This window comes from Podarcis raffonei, chromosome 5, assembly GCF_027172205.1.
Source record: "Podarcis raffonei isolate rPodRaf1 chromosome 5, rPodRaf1.pri, whole genome shotgun sequence".
Classification (NCBI taxonomy): Eukaryota; Metazoa; Chordata; class Lepidosauria; order Squamata; family Lacertidae; genus Podarcis; species Podarcis raffonei.
The window spans coordinates 12,077,162-12,095,170 of NC_070606.1; positions in this window are offsets into that span (position 1 = coordinate 12,077,162).

Below are 18,009 nucleotides of genomic sequence, written 5' to 3' on the forward strand. Positions count from 1 at the left end.
CCCTTGATAAAAAGCCTTCTGTTTCGACCGCCAAACCTCTCAGGGGAGCATTTGCAACCGTTTGGCACCATGTTTGAGTGAATAGCCGAATGTCAGATATTTGATGAAATTGTGACCCCGGGGCTTAGGGATTTTTTCAAAAAAATCTTCTTCTGCCGGTTAAGTTGTCTTGGGCTGATTTCTTTTCCCGTGATAAAAAGCCTTCTGTTTCGACCGCCAAACCTCTCAGCGGAGCATTTGAAACCGTTTGGCACCATGTTTGAGTGAATAGCCGAATGTCAGATATTTGATGAAATTGTTACCCCGGGGCTTAGGGATTTTTTCAAAAAAAAAATTTTCTGCCGGTTAAGTTTTTTGGGCTGATTTCCTTTCCCGTGATAAAAAGCCTTCTGTTTCGACCGCCAAACCTCTCAGGGGAGCATTTGCAACCGTTTGGCACCATTTTTCTGCCGGTAAGTTGTCCATGGTTGATTTCTTGCTTTGTGATATAAAGCCTTCTGTTTTGACGGCCAAACCTCTCAGGGGAGCATTTGCAACCGTTTGGCACCATTTTTGAGTGAATTGCCGAAAGTCTGATTTTTGATGAAATTGTGACCCGGGGCTTAGGGGTTTTTTCAAAAAAAAATTTTCTGCCGGTTAAGTTGTCTTGGGCTGATTTCTTTTCCTTTGATAAAAAGCCTTCTTTTTCGACCGCCAAACCTCTCATGGGAGCATTTGCAACCGTTTGGCACTATTTTTGAGTGAAATGCCGAAAGTCAGATTTCTGATGAAATTGTGACTCCGCGGCTTAGGGATTTTTTCAAAAAAATATTTTTCTGCCGGTTAAGTTTTTTGGGCTGATTTCCTTTCCCGTGATAAAAAGCCTTCTGTTTCGACCGCCAAACCTCTCAGGGGAGCATTTGCAACCGTTTGGCACCATTTTTGAGTTAATTGCCGAAAGTCAGATTTTTGATGAAATTGTTACCCCGGGGGTTAGGGATTTTTTCAAAAAAATCTTTTTCTGCCGGTTAAGTTGTCTTGGGCTGATTTCTTTTCCCGTGATAAAAAGCCGTCTGTTTCGACCGCCAAACCTCTCAGGGGAGCATTTGCAACCGTTTGGCACCATGTTTGAGTGAATAGCCGAATGTCAGATATTTGATGAAATTGTGACCCCGGGGCTTAGGGATTTTTTCAAAAAAATCTTTTTCTGCCGGTTAAGTTTTCGAGGGCTGATTTCTTTTTCCGTGATAAAAATCCTTCTGTTTCGACCACCAAACCTCTCACGGGAGCATTTGAAACAGTTTGGGACCATTTTTGAGTTAATTGCCGAAAGTCAGATTTTTGATGAAATTGTGACCCCGGGGCTTAGGGATTTTTTCAAAAAAATATTTTTCTGCCGGTTAAGTTTTTTGGGCTGATTTCCTTTCCCGTGATAAAAAGCCTTCTGTTTTGACGGCCAAACCTCTCAGGGGAGCATTTGCAACCATTTGGCACCATTTTTGAGTGAATTGCCGAAAGTCTGATTTTTGATGAAATTGTGACCCCGGGGCTTAGGGATTTTTTCAAAAAAATCTTTTTCTGCCGGTTAAGTTGTCTTGCGCTGATTTCTTTTCCCGTGATAAAAAATCAGATTTCTGATGAAATTGTGACTCCGCGGCTTAGGGATTTTTTTAAAAAAAAATCTTTTTCTGCCGGTTAAGTTTTCGAGGGCTGATTTCTTTTTCCGTGATAAAAAGCCTTCTGTTTCGACTGCCAAACCTCTCAGGGGAGCATTTGCAACCGTTTGGCACTATTTTTGAGTGAAATGCCGAAAGTCAGATTTCTGATGAAATTGTGACTCCGTGGCTTAGGGATTTTTTCAAAAAAATATTTTTCTGCCGGTTAAGTTTTTTGGGCTGATTTCCTTTCCCGTAATAAAAAGCCTTCTGTTTTGACGGCCAAACCTCTCAGGGGAGCATTTGCAACCGTTTGGCACCATTTTTGAGTTAATTGCCGAAAGTCAGATTTTTGATGAAATTGTTACCCCGGGGCTTAGGGATTTTTTCAAAAAAATATTTTTCTGCCGGTTAAGTTGTCTTGGGCTGATTTCTTTTCCCGTGATAAAAAGCCTTCTGTTTCGACCGCCAAACCTCTCAGGGGAGCATTTGCAACCGTTTGGCACCATGTTTGAGTGAATAGCCGAATGTCAGATATTTGATGAAATTGTTACCCCGGGGCTTAGGGATTTTTTCAAAAAAATCTTTTTCTGCCGGTTAAGTTGTCTTGGGCTGATTTCTTTTCCCGTGATAAAAAGCCTTCTGTTTCGACCGCCAAACCTCTCAGGGGATCATTTGAAACCGTTTGGCACCATGTTTGAGTGAATAGCCGAATGTCAGATATTTGATGAAATTGTTACCCCGGGGCTTAGGGATTTTTTCAAAAAAAATTTTTTCTGCCGGTTAAGTTTTTTGGGCTGATTTCCTTTCCCGTGATAAAAAGCCTTCTGTTTCGACCGCCAAACCTCTCAGGGGAGCATTTGCAACCGTTTGGCACCATTTTTCTGCCGGTAAGTTTTCCATGGTTGATTTCTTGCTTTGTGATATAAAGCCTTCTGTTTTGATGGCCAAACCTCTCAGGGGAGCATTTGCAACCGTTTGGCACGATTTTTGAGTGAAATTGTGAAATTGTGACCCCGGGGGGTCAGCCGAATGTCAGATATTTGATGAAATTGTTACCCCGGGGCTTAGGGATTTTTTCAAAAAAATCTTTTTCTGCCGGTTAAGTTTTCGAGGGCTGATTTCTTTTTCCGTGATAAAAAGCCTTCTGTTTCGACCACCAAACCTCTCACGGGAGCATTTGAAACCGTTTGGGACCATTTTTGAGTTAATTGCCGAAAGTCAGATTTTTGTTGAAATTGTGACCCCGGGGCTTAGGGATTTTTTCAAAAAAATATTTTTCTGCCGGTTAAGTTTTTTGGGCTTATTTCCTTTCCCATGATAAAAAGCCTTCTGTTTTGACGGCCAAACCTCTCAGGGGAGCATTTGCAACCATTTGGCACGATTTTTGAGTGAATTGCCGAAAGTCTGAGTTTTGATGAAATTGTGACCCCGGGGCTTAGGGATTTTTTCAAAAAAATCTTTTTCTGCCGGTTAAGTTTTCGAGGGCTGATTTCTTTTCCTGTGATAAAAAGCCTTGAGTTTCGACCGCCAAACCTCTCAGGGGAGCATTTGCAACCGTTTGGCACCATTTTTGAGTGAATTGCCGAAAGTCAGATTTTTGATGAAATTGTGACCCCGGGGCTTAGGGATTTTTTCAAAAAAATCTTTTTCTGCCGGTTAAGTTGTCTTGGGCTGATTTCTTTTCCCGTGATAAAAAGCCTTCTGTTTCGACCGCCAAACCTCTCAGGGGAGCATTTGCAACCGTTTGGCACCATTTTTGAGTTAATTGCCGAAAGTCAGATTTTTGATGAAATTGTAACCCCGGGGCTTAGGGATTTTTTCAAAAAAATCTTTTTCTGCCGGTTAAGTTTTCGAGGGCTGATTTCTTTTCCAGTGATAAAAAGCCTTCTGTTTCGACCGCCAAACCTCTCAGGGGAGCATTTGAAACCGTTTGGCACTATTTTTGAGTGAAATGCCGAAAGTCAGATTTCTGATGAAATTGTGACTCCGCGGCTTAGGGATTCTTTCAAAAAAATATGTTTCTGCCGGTTAAGTTTTTTGGGCTGATTTCCTTTCCCGTGATAAAAAGCCTTCTGTTTCGACCGCCAAAACTCTTAGGGGAGCATTTGCAACCGTTTGGCACCATTTTTGAGTGAATTGCCGAAAGTCAGATTTTTGATGAAATTGTGACCCCGGGGCTTAGGGATTTTTTCAAAAAAATCTTTTTCTGCCGGTTAAGTTGTCTTGCGCTGATTACTTTTCCACTGATAAAAAGCCTTCTGTTTCGACCGCCAAACCTCTCATGTGAGCATTTGCAACCGTTTGGCACTATTTTTGAGTGAAATGACGAAAGTCAGATTTTTGATGAAATTGTGACCCCGGGGCTTAGGGATTTTTTCAAAAAAATCTTTTTCTACCGGTTAAGTTGTCTTGGGCTGATTTCTTTTCCTTTGATAAAAAGCCTTCTGTTTCGACCGGCAAACCTCTCATGGGAGCATTTGCAACCGTTTGCCACTATTTTTGAGTGAAATGCCGAAAGTCAGATTTCTGATGAAATTGTGACTTCGCGGCTTAGGGATTCTTTCAAAAAAATATGTTTCTGCCGGTTAAGTTTTTTGGGCTGATTTCCTTTCCCGTGATAAAAAGCCTTCTGTTTCGACCGCCAAAACTCTTAGGGGAGCATTTGCAACCGTTTGGCACCATTTTTGAGTGAATTGCCGAAAGTCAGATTTTTGATGAAATTGTGACCCCGGGGCTTAGGGATTTTTTCAAAAAAATCTTTTTCTGCCGGTTAAGTTGTCTTGCGCTGATTACTTTTCCACTGATAAAAAGCCTTCTGTTTCGACCGCCAAACCTCTCATGTGAGCATTTGCAACCGTTTGGCACTATTTTTGAGTGAAATGACGAAAGTCAGATTTTTGATGAAATTGTGACCCCGGGGCTTAGGGATTTTTTCAAAAAAATCTTTTTCTACCGGTTAAGTTGTCTTGGGCTGATTTCTTTTCCTTTGATAAAAAGCCTTCTGTTTCGACCGGCAAACCTCTCATGGGAGCATTTGCAACCGTTTGCCACTATTTTTGAGTGAAATGCCGAAAGTCAGATTTCTGATGAAATTGTGACTTCGCGGCTTAGGGATTTTTTCAAAAAAATCTTTTTCTGCCGGTTAAGTTTTCGAGGGCTGATTTCTATTCCCGTGATATAAAGCCTTCTGTTTCGACCACCAAACCTCTCACGGGAGCATTTGAAACCGTTTGGGACCATTTTTGAGTGAAATGCCGAAAGTCTGATTTTTGATGAAATTGTGACCCCGGTGCTTAGGGATTTTTTCAAAAAAATCTTTTTCTGCCGGTTAAGTTGTCTTGCGGTGATTACTTTTCCATTGATAGAAAGCCTTCTGTTTCGACCGCCAAACCTCTCAGGGGAGCATTTGCAACCGTTTGGCACTATTTTTGAGTGAAATGCCGAAAGTCAGATTTTTGATGAAATTGTGATCCCGGGGCTTAGGGATTTTTTCAAAAAAATCTTTTTCTGCCGGTTAAGTTGTCTTGGGCTGATATCTTTTCCTTTGATAAAAAGCCTTCTGTTTCGACCGCCAAACCTCTCATGGGAGCATTTGCAACCGTTTGGCACCATGATTGAGTGAATAGCCGAATGTCAGATATTTGATGAAATTGTGACCCCGGGGCTTAGGGATTTTTTCAAAAAAATCTTTTTCCGCCGGTTAAGTTTTCGAGGGCTGTTTTCTTTTCCTGTGATAAAAAGCCTTTTCTTTTGACCGCCAAACCTCTCAGGGGAGCATTTGTAACCGTTTGGCACCATGATTGAGTGAATAGCCGAATGTCAGATATTTGATGAAATTGTAACCCCGGGGCTTAGGGATTTTTTCAAAAAAATCTTTTTCTGCCGGTTAAGTTTTCGAGGGCTGATTTCTTTTCCCGTGATAAAAAGCTTCTGTTTCGACCGCCAAACCTCTCAGGGGAGCATTTGAAACCGTTTGGCACTATTTTTGAGTGAAATGCCGAAAGTCAGATTTCTGATGAAATTGTGACTCCGCGGCTTAGGGATTCTTTCAAAAAAATATTTTTCTGCCGGTTAAGTTTTTTGGGCTGATTTCCTTTCCCGTGATAAAAAGCCTTCTGTTTCGACCGCCAAAACTCTTAGGGGAGCATTTGCAACCGTTTGGCACCATTTTTGAGTGAATTGCCGAAAGTCAGATTTTTGATGAAATTGTGACCCCGGGGCTTAGGGATTTTTTCAAAAAAATCTTTTTCTGCCGGTTAAGTTGTCTTGCGCTGATTACTTTTCCATTGATAAAAAGCCTTCTGTTTCGACCGCCAAACCTCTCATGTGAGCATTTGCAACCGTTTGGCACTATTTTTAAGTGAATTGCCGAATGTCAGATATTTGATGAAATTGTGACCCCGGGGCTTAGGGATTTTTTCAAAAAAATCTTTTTCTGCCGGTTAAGTTTTCGAGGGCTGTTTTCTTTTCCTGTGATAAAAAGCCTTTTCTTTTGACCGCCAAACCTCTCAGGGGAGCATTTGTAACCGTTTGGCACCATGATTGAGTGAATAGCCGAATGTCAGATATTTGATGAAATTGTAACCCCGGGGCTTAGGGATTTTTTCAAAAAAATCTTTTTCTGCCGGTTAAGTTTTCGAGGGCTGATTTCTTTTCCCGTGATAAAAAGCCTTCTGTTTCGACCACCAAACCTCTCACAGGAGCATTTGAAACCGTTTGGCACCATTTTTGAGTGAATTGCCGAAAGTCAGATTTTTGATGAAATTGTGACCCCGGGGCTTAGGGATTTTTTTCAAAAAAATCTTTTTCTGCCGGTTAAGTTGTCTTGGGCTGATTTCTTTTCCCGTGATAAAAAGCCTTCTGTTTCGACCGGCAAACCTCTCAGGGGAGCATTTGCAACCGTTTGCCACTATTTTTGAGTGAAATGCCGAAAGTCAGATTTCTGATGAAATTGTGACTTCGCGGCTTAGGGATTTTTTCAAAAAAATATTTTTCTGCCGGTTAAGTTTTTTGGGCTGATTTCGTTTCCCGTGATAAAAAGCCTTCTGTTTCGACCGCCAAACCTCTCAGGGGAGCATTTGCAACCGTTTGGCACCATGTTTGAGTGAATAGCCGAATGTCAGATATTTGATGAAATTGTGACCCCGGGGCTTAGGGATTTTTTCAAAAAAATCTTTTTCTGCCGGTTAAGTTTTCGAGGGCTGATTTCTTTTCCCGTGATAAAAAGCCTTCTGTTTCGACCACCAAACCTCTCACGGGAGCATTTGAAACCGTTTGGGACCATTTTTGAGTGAAATGCCGAAAGTCTGATTTTTGATGAAATTGTGACCCCGGGGCTTAGGGATTTTTTCAAAAAAATCTTTTTCTGCCGGTTAAGTTGTCTTGCGGTGATTACTTTTCCATTGATAAAAAGCCTTCTGTTTCGACCGCCAAACCTCTCAGGGGAGCATTTGCAACCGTTTGGCACTATTTTTGAGTGAAATGCCGAAAGTCAGATTTTTGATGAAATTGTGATCCCGGGGCTTAGGGATTTTTTCAAAAAAATCTTTTTCTGCCGGTTAAGTTGTCTTGGGCTGATATCTTTTCCTTTGATAAAAAGCCTTCTGTTTCGACCGCCAAACCTCTCATGGGAGCATTTGCAACCGTTTGGCACTATTTTTGAGTGAAATCCCAAAAGTCAGATTTCTGATGAAATTGTGACTTCGTGGCTTAGGGATTTTTTCAAAAAAATATTTTTCTGCCGGTTAAGTTTTTTGGGCTGATTTCCTTTCCCGTGATAAAAAGCCTTCTGTTTCGACCGCCAAACCTCTCAGGGGAGCATTTGCAACCGTTTGGCACCATGTTTGAGTGAATAGCCGAATGTCAGATATTTGATGAAATTGTGACCCTGGGGCTTAGGGATTTTTTCAAAAAAATCTTTTTCTGCAGGTTAAGTTTTCGAGGGCTGATTTCTTTTTCCGTGATAAAAAGCCTTCTGTTTCGACCGCCAAACCTCTCAGGGGAGCATTTGAAACCGTTTGGCACTATTTTTGAGTGAAATGCCGAAAGTCAGATTTCTGATGAAATTGTGACCCCGGGGCTTAGGGATTCTTTCAAAAAAATATTTTTCTGCCGGTTAAGTTTTTTGGGCTGATTTCCTTTCCCGTGATAAAAAGCCTTCTGTTTCGACCGCCAAAACTCTGAGGGGAGCATTTGCAACCGTTTGGCACCATTTTTGAGTGAATTGCCGAAAGTCAGATTTTTGATGAAATTGTGACCCCGGGGCTTAGGGATTTTTTCAAAAAAATCTTTTTCTGCCGGTTAAGTTGTCTTGCGCTGATTAGTTTTCCATTGATAAAAAGCCTTCTGTTTCGACCGCCAAACCTCTCATGTGAGCATTTGCAACCGTTTGGCACTATTTTTGAGTGAAATGACGAAAGTCAGATTTTTGATGAAATTGTGACCCCGGGGCTTAGGGATTTTTTCAAAAAAATCTTTTTCTGCCGGTTAAGTTGTCTTGGGCTGATTTCTTTTCCTTTGATAAAAAGCCTTCTGTTTCGACCGCCAAACCTCTCATGGGAGCATTTGCAACCGTTTGCCACTATTTTTGAGTGAAATGCCGAAAGTCAGATTTCTGATGAAATTGTGACTTCGCGGCTTAGGGATTTTTTCAAAAAAATATTTTTCTGCCGGTTAAGTTTTTTGGGCTGATTTCCTTTCCCGTGATAAAAAGCCTTCTGTTTCGACCGCCAAACCTCTCAGGGGAGCATTTGCCACCGTTTGGCACCATGTTTGAGTGAATAGCCGAATGTCAGATATTTGATGAAATTGTGACCCCGGGGCTTAGGGATTTTTTCAAAAAAATCTTTTTCTGCCGGTTAAGTTTTCGAGGGCTGATTTCTTTTCCCGTGATAAAAAGCCTTCTGTTTCGACCACCAAACCTCTCACGGGAGCATTTGAAACCGTTTGGGACCATTTTTGAGTGAAATGCCGAAAGTCTGATTTTTGATGAAATTGTGACCCCGGGGCTTAGGGATTTTTTCAAAAAAATCTTTTTCTGCCGGTTAAGTTGTCTTGCGGTGATTACTTTTCCATTGATAAAAAGCCTTCTGTTTCGACCGCCAAACCTCTCAGGGGAGCATTTGCAACCGTTTGGCACTATTTTTGAGTGAAATGCCGAAAGTCAGATTTTTGATGAAATTGTGATCCCGGGGCTTAGGGATTTTTTCAAAAAAATCTTTTTCTGCCGGTTAAGTTGTCTTGGGCTGATATCTTTTCCTTTGATAAAAAGCCTTCTGTTTCGACCGCCAAACCTCTCAGGGGAGCATTTGCAACCGTTTGGCACTATTTTTGAGTGAAATCCCAAAAGTCAGATTTCTGATGAAATTGTGACTTCGTGGCTTAGGGATTTTTTCAAAAAAATATTTTTCTGCCGGTTAAGTTTTTTGGGCTGATTTCCTTTCCCGTGATAAAAAGCCTTCTGTTTCGACCGCCAAACCTCTCAGGGGAGCATTTGCAACCGTTTGGCACCATGTTTGAGTGAATAGCCGAATGTCAGATATTTGATGAAATTGTGACCCTGGGGCTTAGGGATTTTTTCAAAAAAATCTTTTTCTGCAGGTTAAGTTGTCTTGGGCTGATTTCTTTTTCCGTGATAAAAAGCCTTCTGTTTCGACCACCAAACCTCTCACGGGAGCATTTGCAACCGTTTGGCACCATTTTTGAGTGAATTGCCGAAAGTCAGCCTTTTGATGAAATTGTTACCCCGGGGCTTAGGGATTTTTTCAAAAAAATATTTTTCTGCTGCGTAAGTTGTCTTGGGCTGATTTCTTTTCCCGTGATAAAAAGCCTTCTGTTTCGACCGCCAAACCTCTCAGGGGAGCATTTGCAACCGTTTGGCACCATGATTGAGTGAATAGCCGAATGTCAGATATTTGATGAAATTGTGACCCCGGGGCTTAGGGATTTTTTCAAAAAAATCTTTTTCTGCCGGTTAAGTTTTCGAGGGCTGTTTTCTTTTCCTGTGATAAAAAGCCTTTTCTTTTGACCGCCAAACCTCTCAGGGGAGCATTTGTAACCGTTTGGCACCATGTTTGAGTGAATAGCCGAATGTCAGATATTTGATGAAATTTTGAAAAGATTCAAAAAAATCTTTTTCTGCCGGTTAAGTTTTCGAGGGCTGATTTCTTTTCCCGTGATAAAAAGCCTTCTGTTTCGACCACCAAACCTCTCACGGGAGCATTTGAAACCGTTTGGGACCATTTTTGAGTGAATTGCCGAAAGTCAGATTTTTGATGAAATTGTGACCCCGGGGCTTAGGGATTTTTTCAAAAAAATCTTTTTCTGCCGGTTAAGTTGTCTTGGGCTGATTTCTTTTCCTTTGATAAAAAGCCTTCTGTTTCGACCGCCAAACCTCTCAGGGGAGCATTTGCAACCGTTTGGCACTATTTTTGAGTTAAATGCCGAAAGTCAGATTTCTGATGAAATTGTGACTCCGCGGCTTAGGGATTTTTTCAAAAAAATATTTTTCTGCCGGTTAAGTTTTTTGGGCTGATTTCCTTTCCCGTGATAAAAAGCCTTCTGTTTCGATCGCCAAACCTCTCAGGGGAGCATTTGCAACCGTTTGGCACCATTTTTGAGTGAATTGCTGAAAGTCAGATTTTTGATGAAATTGTTACCCCGGGGCTTAGGGATTTTTTCAAAAAAATCTTTTTCTGCCGGTTAAGTTGTCTTGGGCTGATTTCTTTTCCCGTGATAAAAAGCCTTCTGTTTCGACCGCCAAACCTCTCAGGGGAGCATTTGCAACCGTTTGGCACCATGTTTGAGTGAATTGCCGAATGTCAGATATTTGATGAAATTGTGAACCCGGCGGCCTAGGGATTTTTTCAAAAAAATCTTTTTCTGCCGGTTAAGTTTTCGAGGGCTGATTTCTTTTCCCGTGATAAAAAGCCTTCTGTTTCGACCACCAAACCTCTCACGGGAGCATTTGAAACCGTTTGGGACCATTTTTGAGTGAAATGCCGAAAGTCTGATTTTTGATGAAATTGTGACCCCGGGGCTTAGGGATTTTTTCAAAAAAATCTTTTTCTGCCGGTTAAGTTTTTGAGGGCTGATTTCTTTTCCTGTGATAAAAAGCCTTCAGTTTCGACGACCAAACCTCTCACGGGAGCATTTGCAACCGTTTGGCACCATTTTTGAGTGAATTGCCGAAAGTCAGATTTTTGATGAAATTGTGACCCCGGGGCTTTTGGATTTTTTCAAAAACATCTTTTTCTGCCGGTTAAGTTGTCGAGGGCTGTTTTCTTTTCCTGTGATAAAAAGCCTTTTCTTTCGACCGCCAAACCTCTCACGGGAGCATTTGCAACCGTTTGGCACCATTTTTCTGCCGGTTATGTTGTCCATGGCTGATTTCTTGCTCTGTGATATAAAGCTTTCTGTTTCGACCGCCTAACCTCTCAGGGGAGCATTTCAAACCGTTTGGGACCATTTTTGAGTGAAATGCCGAAAGTCTGATTTTTTATGAAATTGTGACCCCGCGGCTTAGGGATATTTTCAAAAAAATATTTTTCTGCCGGTTAAGTTGTTTTGGACTGATTTCCTTTCCCGTGATAAAAAGCCTTCCGTTTCGAGCGCTAAACCTCTCAGGGGAGCATTTGCAACCGTTTGGCACCATTTTTGAGTGAATTGCCGAAAGTCAGATTTTTGATGAAATTGTGACCCCGGGGCTTAGGGATTTTTTCAAAAAAATCTTTTTCTGCCGGTTAAGTTGTCTTGGGCTGATTTCTTTTCCTTTGATAAAAAGCCTTCTGTTTCGACCGCCAAACCTCTCAGGGGAGCATTTGCAACCGTTTGGCACTATTTTTGAGTGAAATCCCAAAAGTCAGATTTCTGATGAAATTGTGACTCCGCGGCTTAGGGATTTTTTCAAAAAAATATTTTTCTGCCGGTTAAGTTTTTTGGGCTGATTTCCTTTCCCGTGATAAAAAGCCTTCTGTTTCGACCGCCAAACCTCTCAGGGGAGCATTTGCAACCGTTTGGCACCATGTTTGAGTGAATAGCCGAATGTCAGATATTTGATGAAATTGTGACCCTGGGGCTTAGGGATTTTTTCAAAAAAATCTTTTTCTGCAGGTTAAGTTGTCTTGGGCTGATTTCTTTTTCCGTGATAAAAAGCCTTCTGTTTCGACCACCAAACCTCTCACGGGAGCATTTGCAACCGTTTGGCACCATTTTTGAGTGAATTGCCGAAAGTCAGCCTTTTGATGAAATTGTTACCCCGGGGCTTAGGGATTTTTTCAAAAAAATATTTTTCTGCCGGTTAAGTTGTCTTGGGCTGATTTCTTTTCCCGTGATAAAAAGCCTTCTGTTTCGACCGCCAAACCTCTCAGGGGAGCATTTGCAACCGTTTGGCACCATGATTGAGTGAATAGCCGAATGTCAGATATTTGATGAAATTGTGACCCCGGGGCTTAGGGATTTTTTCAAAAAAATCTTTTTCTGCCGGTTAAGTTTTCGAGGGCTGTTTTCTTTTCCTGTGATAAAAAGCCTTTTCTTTTGACCGCCAAACCTCTCAGGGGAGCATTTGTAACCGTTTGGCACCATGTTTGAGTGAATAGCCGAATGTCAGATATTTGATGAAATTTTGAAAAGATTCAAAAAAATCTTTTTCTGCCGGTTAAGTTTTCGAGGGCTGATTTCTTTTCCCGTGATAAAAAGCCTTCTGTTTCGACCACCAAACCTCTCACGGGAGCATTTGAAACCGTTTGGGACCATTTTTGAGTGAATTGCCGAAAGTCAGATTTTTGATGAAATTGTGACCCCGGGGCTTAGGGATTTTTTCAAAAAAATCTTTTTCTGCCGGTTAAGTTGTCTTGGGCTGATTTCTTTTCCTTTGATAAAAAGCCTTCTGTTTCGACCGCCAAACCTCTCAGGGGAGCATTTGCAACCGTTTGGCACTATTTTTGAGTTAAATGCCGAAAGTCAGATTTCTGATGAAATTGTGACTCCGCGGCTTAGGGATTTTTTCAAAAAAATATTTTTCTGCCGGTTAAGTTTTTTGGGCTGATTTCCTTTCCCGTGATAAAAAGCCTTCTGTTTCGATCGCCAAACCTCTCAGGGGAGCATTTGCAACCGTTTGGCACGATTTTTGAGTGAATTGCTGAAAGTCAGATTTTTGATGAAATTGTTACCCCGGGGCTTAGGGATTTTTTCAAAAAAATCTTTTTCTGCCGGTTAAGTTGTCTTGGGCTGATTTCTTTTCCCGTGATAAAAAGCCTTCTGTTTCGACCGCCAAACCTCTCAGGGGAGCATTTGCAACCGTTTGGCACCATGTTTGAGTGAATTGCCGAATGTCAGATATTTGATGAAATTGTGAACCCGGCGGCCTAGGGATTTTTTCAAAAAAATCTTTTTCTGCCGGTTAAGTTTTCGAGGGCTGATTTCTTTTCCCGTGATAAAAAGCCTTCTGTTTCGACCACCAAACCTCTCACGGGAGCATTTGAAACCGTTTGGGACCATTTTTGAGTGAAATGCCGAAAGTCTGATTTTTGATGAAATTGTGACTCCGGGGCTTAGGGATTTTTTCAAAAAAATCTTTTTCTGCCGGTTAAGTTTTCGAGGGCTGATTTCTATTCCCGTGATAAAAAGCCTTCTGTTTCGACCACCAAACCTCTCACGGGAGCATTTGAAACCGTTTGGGACCATTTTTGAGTGAAATGCCGAAAGTCTGATTTTTGATGAAATTGTGACCCCGGGGCTTAGGGATTTTTTCAAAAAAATCTTTTTCTGCCGGTTAAGTTTTTGAGGGCTGATTTCTTTTCCTGTGATAAAAAGCCTTCAGTTTCGACGACCAAACCTCTCACGGGAGCATTTGCAACCGTTTGGCACCATTTTTGAGTGAATTGCCGAAAGTCAGATTTTTGATGAAATTGTGACCCCGGGGCTTTTGGATTTTTTCAAAAACATCTTTTTCTGCCGGTTAAGTTGTCGAGGGCTGTTTTCTTTTCCTGTGATAAAAAGCCTTTTCTTTCGACCGCCAAACCTCTCACGGGAGCATTTGCAACCGTTTGGCACCATTTTTCTGCCGGTTATGTTGTCCATGGCTGATTTCTTGCTCTGTGATATAAAGCTTTCTGTTTCGACCGCCAAACCTCTCAGGGGAGCATTTCAAACCGTTTGGGACCATTTTTGAGTGAAATGCCGAAAGTCTGATTTTTTATGAAATTGTGACCCCGCGGCTTAGGGATATTTTCAAAAAAATATTTTTCTGCCGGTTAAGTTGTTTTGGACTGATTTCCTTTCCCGTGATAAAAAGCCTTCCGTTTCGAGCGCTAAACCTCTCAGGGGAGCATTTGCAACCGTTTGGCACCATTTTTGAGTGAATTGCCGAAAGTCAGATTTTTGATGAAATTGTGACCCCGGGGCTTAGGGATTTTTTCAAAAAAATCTTTTTCTGCCGGTTAAGTTGTCTTGGGCTGATTTCTTTTCCTTTGATAAAAAGCCTTCTGTTTCGACCGCCAAACCTCTCACGGGAGCATTTGAAACCGTTTGGCACTATTTTTGAGTGAAATGCCGAAAGTCAGATTTCTGATGAAATTGTGACTCCGCGGCTTAGGGATTTTTTCAAAAAAATATTTTTCTGCCGGTTAAGTTTTCGAGGGCTGATTTCCTTTCCAGTGATAAAAAGCCTTCTGTTTCGACCGCCAAACCTCTTAGGGGAGCATTTGCAACCGTTTGGCACCATTTTTGAGTGAATTGCCGAAAGTCAGATTTTTGATGAAATTGTGACCCCGGGGCTTAGGGATTTTTTCAAAAAAATCTTTTTCTGCCGGTTAAGTTGTCTTGCGGTGATTACTTTTCCATTGATAAAAAGCCTTCTGTTTCGACCGCCAAACCTCTCAGGGGAGCATTTGCAACCGTTTGGCACTATTTTTGAGTGAAATGCCGAAAGTCAGATTTTTGATGAAATTGTGATCCCGGGGCTTAGGGATTTTTTCAAAAAAATCTTTTTCTGCCGGTTAAGTTGTCATGGGCTGATATCTTTTCCTTTGATAAAAAGCCTTCTGTTTCGACCGCCAAACCTCTCATGGGAGCATTTGCAACCGTTTGGCACTATTTTTGAGTGAAATCCCAAAAGTCAGATTTCTGATGAAATTGTGACTTCGTGGCTTAGGGATTTTTTCAAAAAAATATTTTTCTGCCGGTTAAGTTTTTTGGGCTGATTTCCTTTCCCGTGATAAAAAGCCTTCTGTTTCGACCGCCAAACCTCTCAGGGGAGCATTTGCAACCGTTTGGCACCATGTTTGAGTGAATAGCCGAATGTCAGATATTTGATGAAATTGTGACCCTGGGGCTTAGGGATTTTTTCAAAAAAATCTTTTTCTGCAGGTTAAGTTTTCGAGGGCTGATTTCTTTTCCTGTGATAAAAAGCCTTTTCTTTTGACCGCCAAACCTCTCAGGGGAGCATTTGTAACCGTTTGGCGCCATGTTTGAGTGAATAGCCGAATGTCAGATATTTGATGAAATTTTGAAAAGATTCAAAAAAATCTTTTTCTGCCGGTTAAATTTTCGAGGGCTGATTTCTTTTCCCGTGATAAAAAGCCTTCTGTTTCGACCACCAAACCTCTCACGGGAGCATTTGAAACCGTTTGGGACCATTTTTGAGTGAATTGCCGAAAGTCAGATTTTTGATGAAATTGTGACCCTGGGGATTAGGGATTTTTTCAAAAACATCTTTTTCTGCCGGTTAAGTTGTCGAGGGCTGTTTTCTTTTCCTGTGATAAAAAGCCTTTTCTTTTGACCGCCAAACCTCTCACGGGAGCATTTGCAACCGTTTGGCACCATTTTTCTGCCGGTTATGTTGTCCATGGCTGATTTCTTGCTCTGTGATATAAAGCCTTCTGTTTCGACCGCCAAACCTCTCAGGGGAGCATTTGAAACCGTTTGGGACCATTTTTGAGTGAAATGCCGAAAGTCTGATTTTTGATGAAATTGTGACTCCGGGGCTTAGGGATTTTTTCAAAAACATCTTTTTCTGCCGGTTAAGTTTTCGAGGGCTGATTTCTTTTCCCGTGATAAAAAGCCTTCTGTTTCGACCACCAAACCTCTCACGGGAGCATTTGAAACCGTTTGGGACCATTTTTGAGTGAAATGCCGAAAGTCTGATTTTTGATGAAATTGTGACTCCGGGGCTTAGGGATTTTTTCAAAAAAATCTTTTTCTGCCGGTTAAGTTTTCGAGGGCTGATTTCTTTTCCCGTGATAAAAAGCCTTCTCTTTCGACCACCAAACCTCTCACGGGAGCATTTGAAACCGTTTGCGACCATTTTTGAGTGAAATGCCGAAAGTCTGATTTTTGATGAAATTGTGACCCCGGGGCTTAGGGATTTTTTCAAAAAAATCTTTTTCTGCCGGTTAAGTTTTCGAGGGCTGATTTCTTTTCCCGTGATAAAAAGCCTTCATTTTCTCCGACCAAACCTCTCACGGGAGCATTTGCAACCGTTTGGCACCATTTTTGAGTGATTTGCTGAAAGTCAGATTTTTGATGAAATTGAGACCCCGGGGCTTAGGGATTTTTTCAAAAACATCTTTTTCTGCCGGTTAAGTTCTCGAGGGCTGTTTTCTTTTCCTGTGATAAAAAGCCTTTTCTTTTGACCGCTAAACCTCTCAGGGGAGCATTTGCAACCGTTTGGCACCATTTTTGAGTGAATTACCGAAAGTCAGATTTTTGATGAAATTGTGACCCCGGGGCTTAGGGATTTTTTCAAAAAAATATTTTTCTGCCGGTTAAGTTGTCTTGGGCTGATTTCTTTTCCCGTGATAAAAAGCCTTCTGTTTCGACCGCCAAACCCCTCAGGGGAGCATTTGCAACCGTTTGGCACTGTTTTTGGGTGAAATGCCGAAAGTCAGATTTTTGATGAAATTGTTACCCCGGGGCTTAGGGATTTTTTCAAAAAAATCTGTTTCTGCCGGTTAAGTTGTCTTGGGCTGATTTCTTTTCCCATGATAAAAAGCCTTCTGTTTCGACCGCCAAACCTCTCAGGGGAGCATTTGCAACCGTTTGGGACCATTTTTGAGTTAATTGCCGAAAGTCAGATTTTTGATGAAATTGTGACCCCGGGGCTTAGGGATTTTTTCAAAAAAATCTTTTTCTGCCGGTTAAGTTTTCGAGGGCTGATTTCTTTTCCCGTGATAAAAAGCCTTCTGTTTCGACCACCAAACCTCTCACGGGAGCATTTGAAACCGTTTGCGACCATTTTTGAGTGAAATGCCGAAAGTCTGATTTTTGATGAAATTGTGACCCCGGGGCTTAGGGATTTTTTCAAAAAAATCTTTTTCTGCCGGTTAAGTTTTCGAGGGCTGATTTCTTTTCCCGTGATAAAAAGCCTTCATTTTCTCCGACCAAACCTCTCACGGGAGCATTTGCAACCGTTTGGCACCATTTTTGAGTGATTTGCTGAAAGTCAGATTTTTGATGAAATTGAGACCCCGGGGCTTAGGGATTTTTTCAAAAACATCTTTTTCTGCCGGTTAAGTTCTCGAGGGCTGTTTTCTTTTCCTGTGATAAAAAGCCTTTTCTTTTGACCGCTAAACCTCTCAGGGGAGCATTTGCAACCGTTTGGCACCATTTTTGAGTGAATTACCGAAAGTCAGATTTTTGATGAAATTGTGACCCCGGGGCTTAGGGATTTTTTCAAAAAAATATTTTTCTGCCGGTTAAGTTGTCTTGGGCTGATTTCTTTTCCCGTGATAAAAAGCCTTCTGTTTCGACCGCCAAACCCCTCAGGGGAGCATTTGCAACCGTTTGGCACTGTTTTTGAGTGAAATGCCGAAAGTCAGATTTTTGATGAAATTGTTACCCCGGGGCTTAGGGATTTTTTCAAAAAAATCTGTTTCTGCCGGTTAAGTTGTCTTGGGCTGATTTCTTTTCCCATGATAAAAAGCCTTCTGTTTCGACCGCCAAACCTCTCAGGGGAGCATTTGCAACCGTTTGGGACCATTTTTGAGTTAATTGCCGAAAGTCAGATTTTTGATGAAATTGTGACCCCGGGGCTTAGGGATTTTTTCAAAAAAATATTTTTCTGCCGGTTAAGTTGTTTTGGGCTGATTTCCTTTCCCGTGATAAAAAGCCTTCTGTTTCGACCGCCAAACCTCTCAGGGGAGCATTTGCAACCGTTTGGCACCATTTTTCTGCCGTTAAGTTGTCCATGGTTGATTTCTTGCTTTGTGATATAAAGCCTTCTGTTTCGACCGCCAAACCTCTCAGGGGAGCATTTGCAACCGTTTGGCACCATTTTTGAGTGAATTGCCGAAAGTCTGATTTTTGATGAAATTGTGACCCCGGGGCTTAGGGATTTTTTCAAAAAAATCTTTTTCTGCCGGTTAAGTTGTCTTGG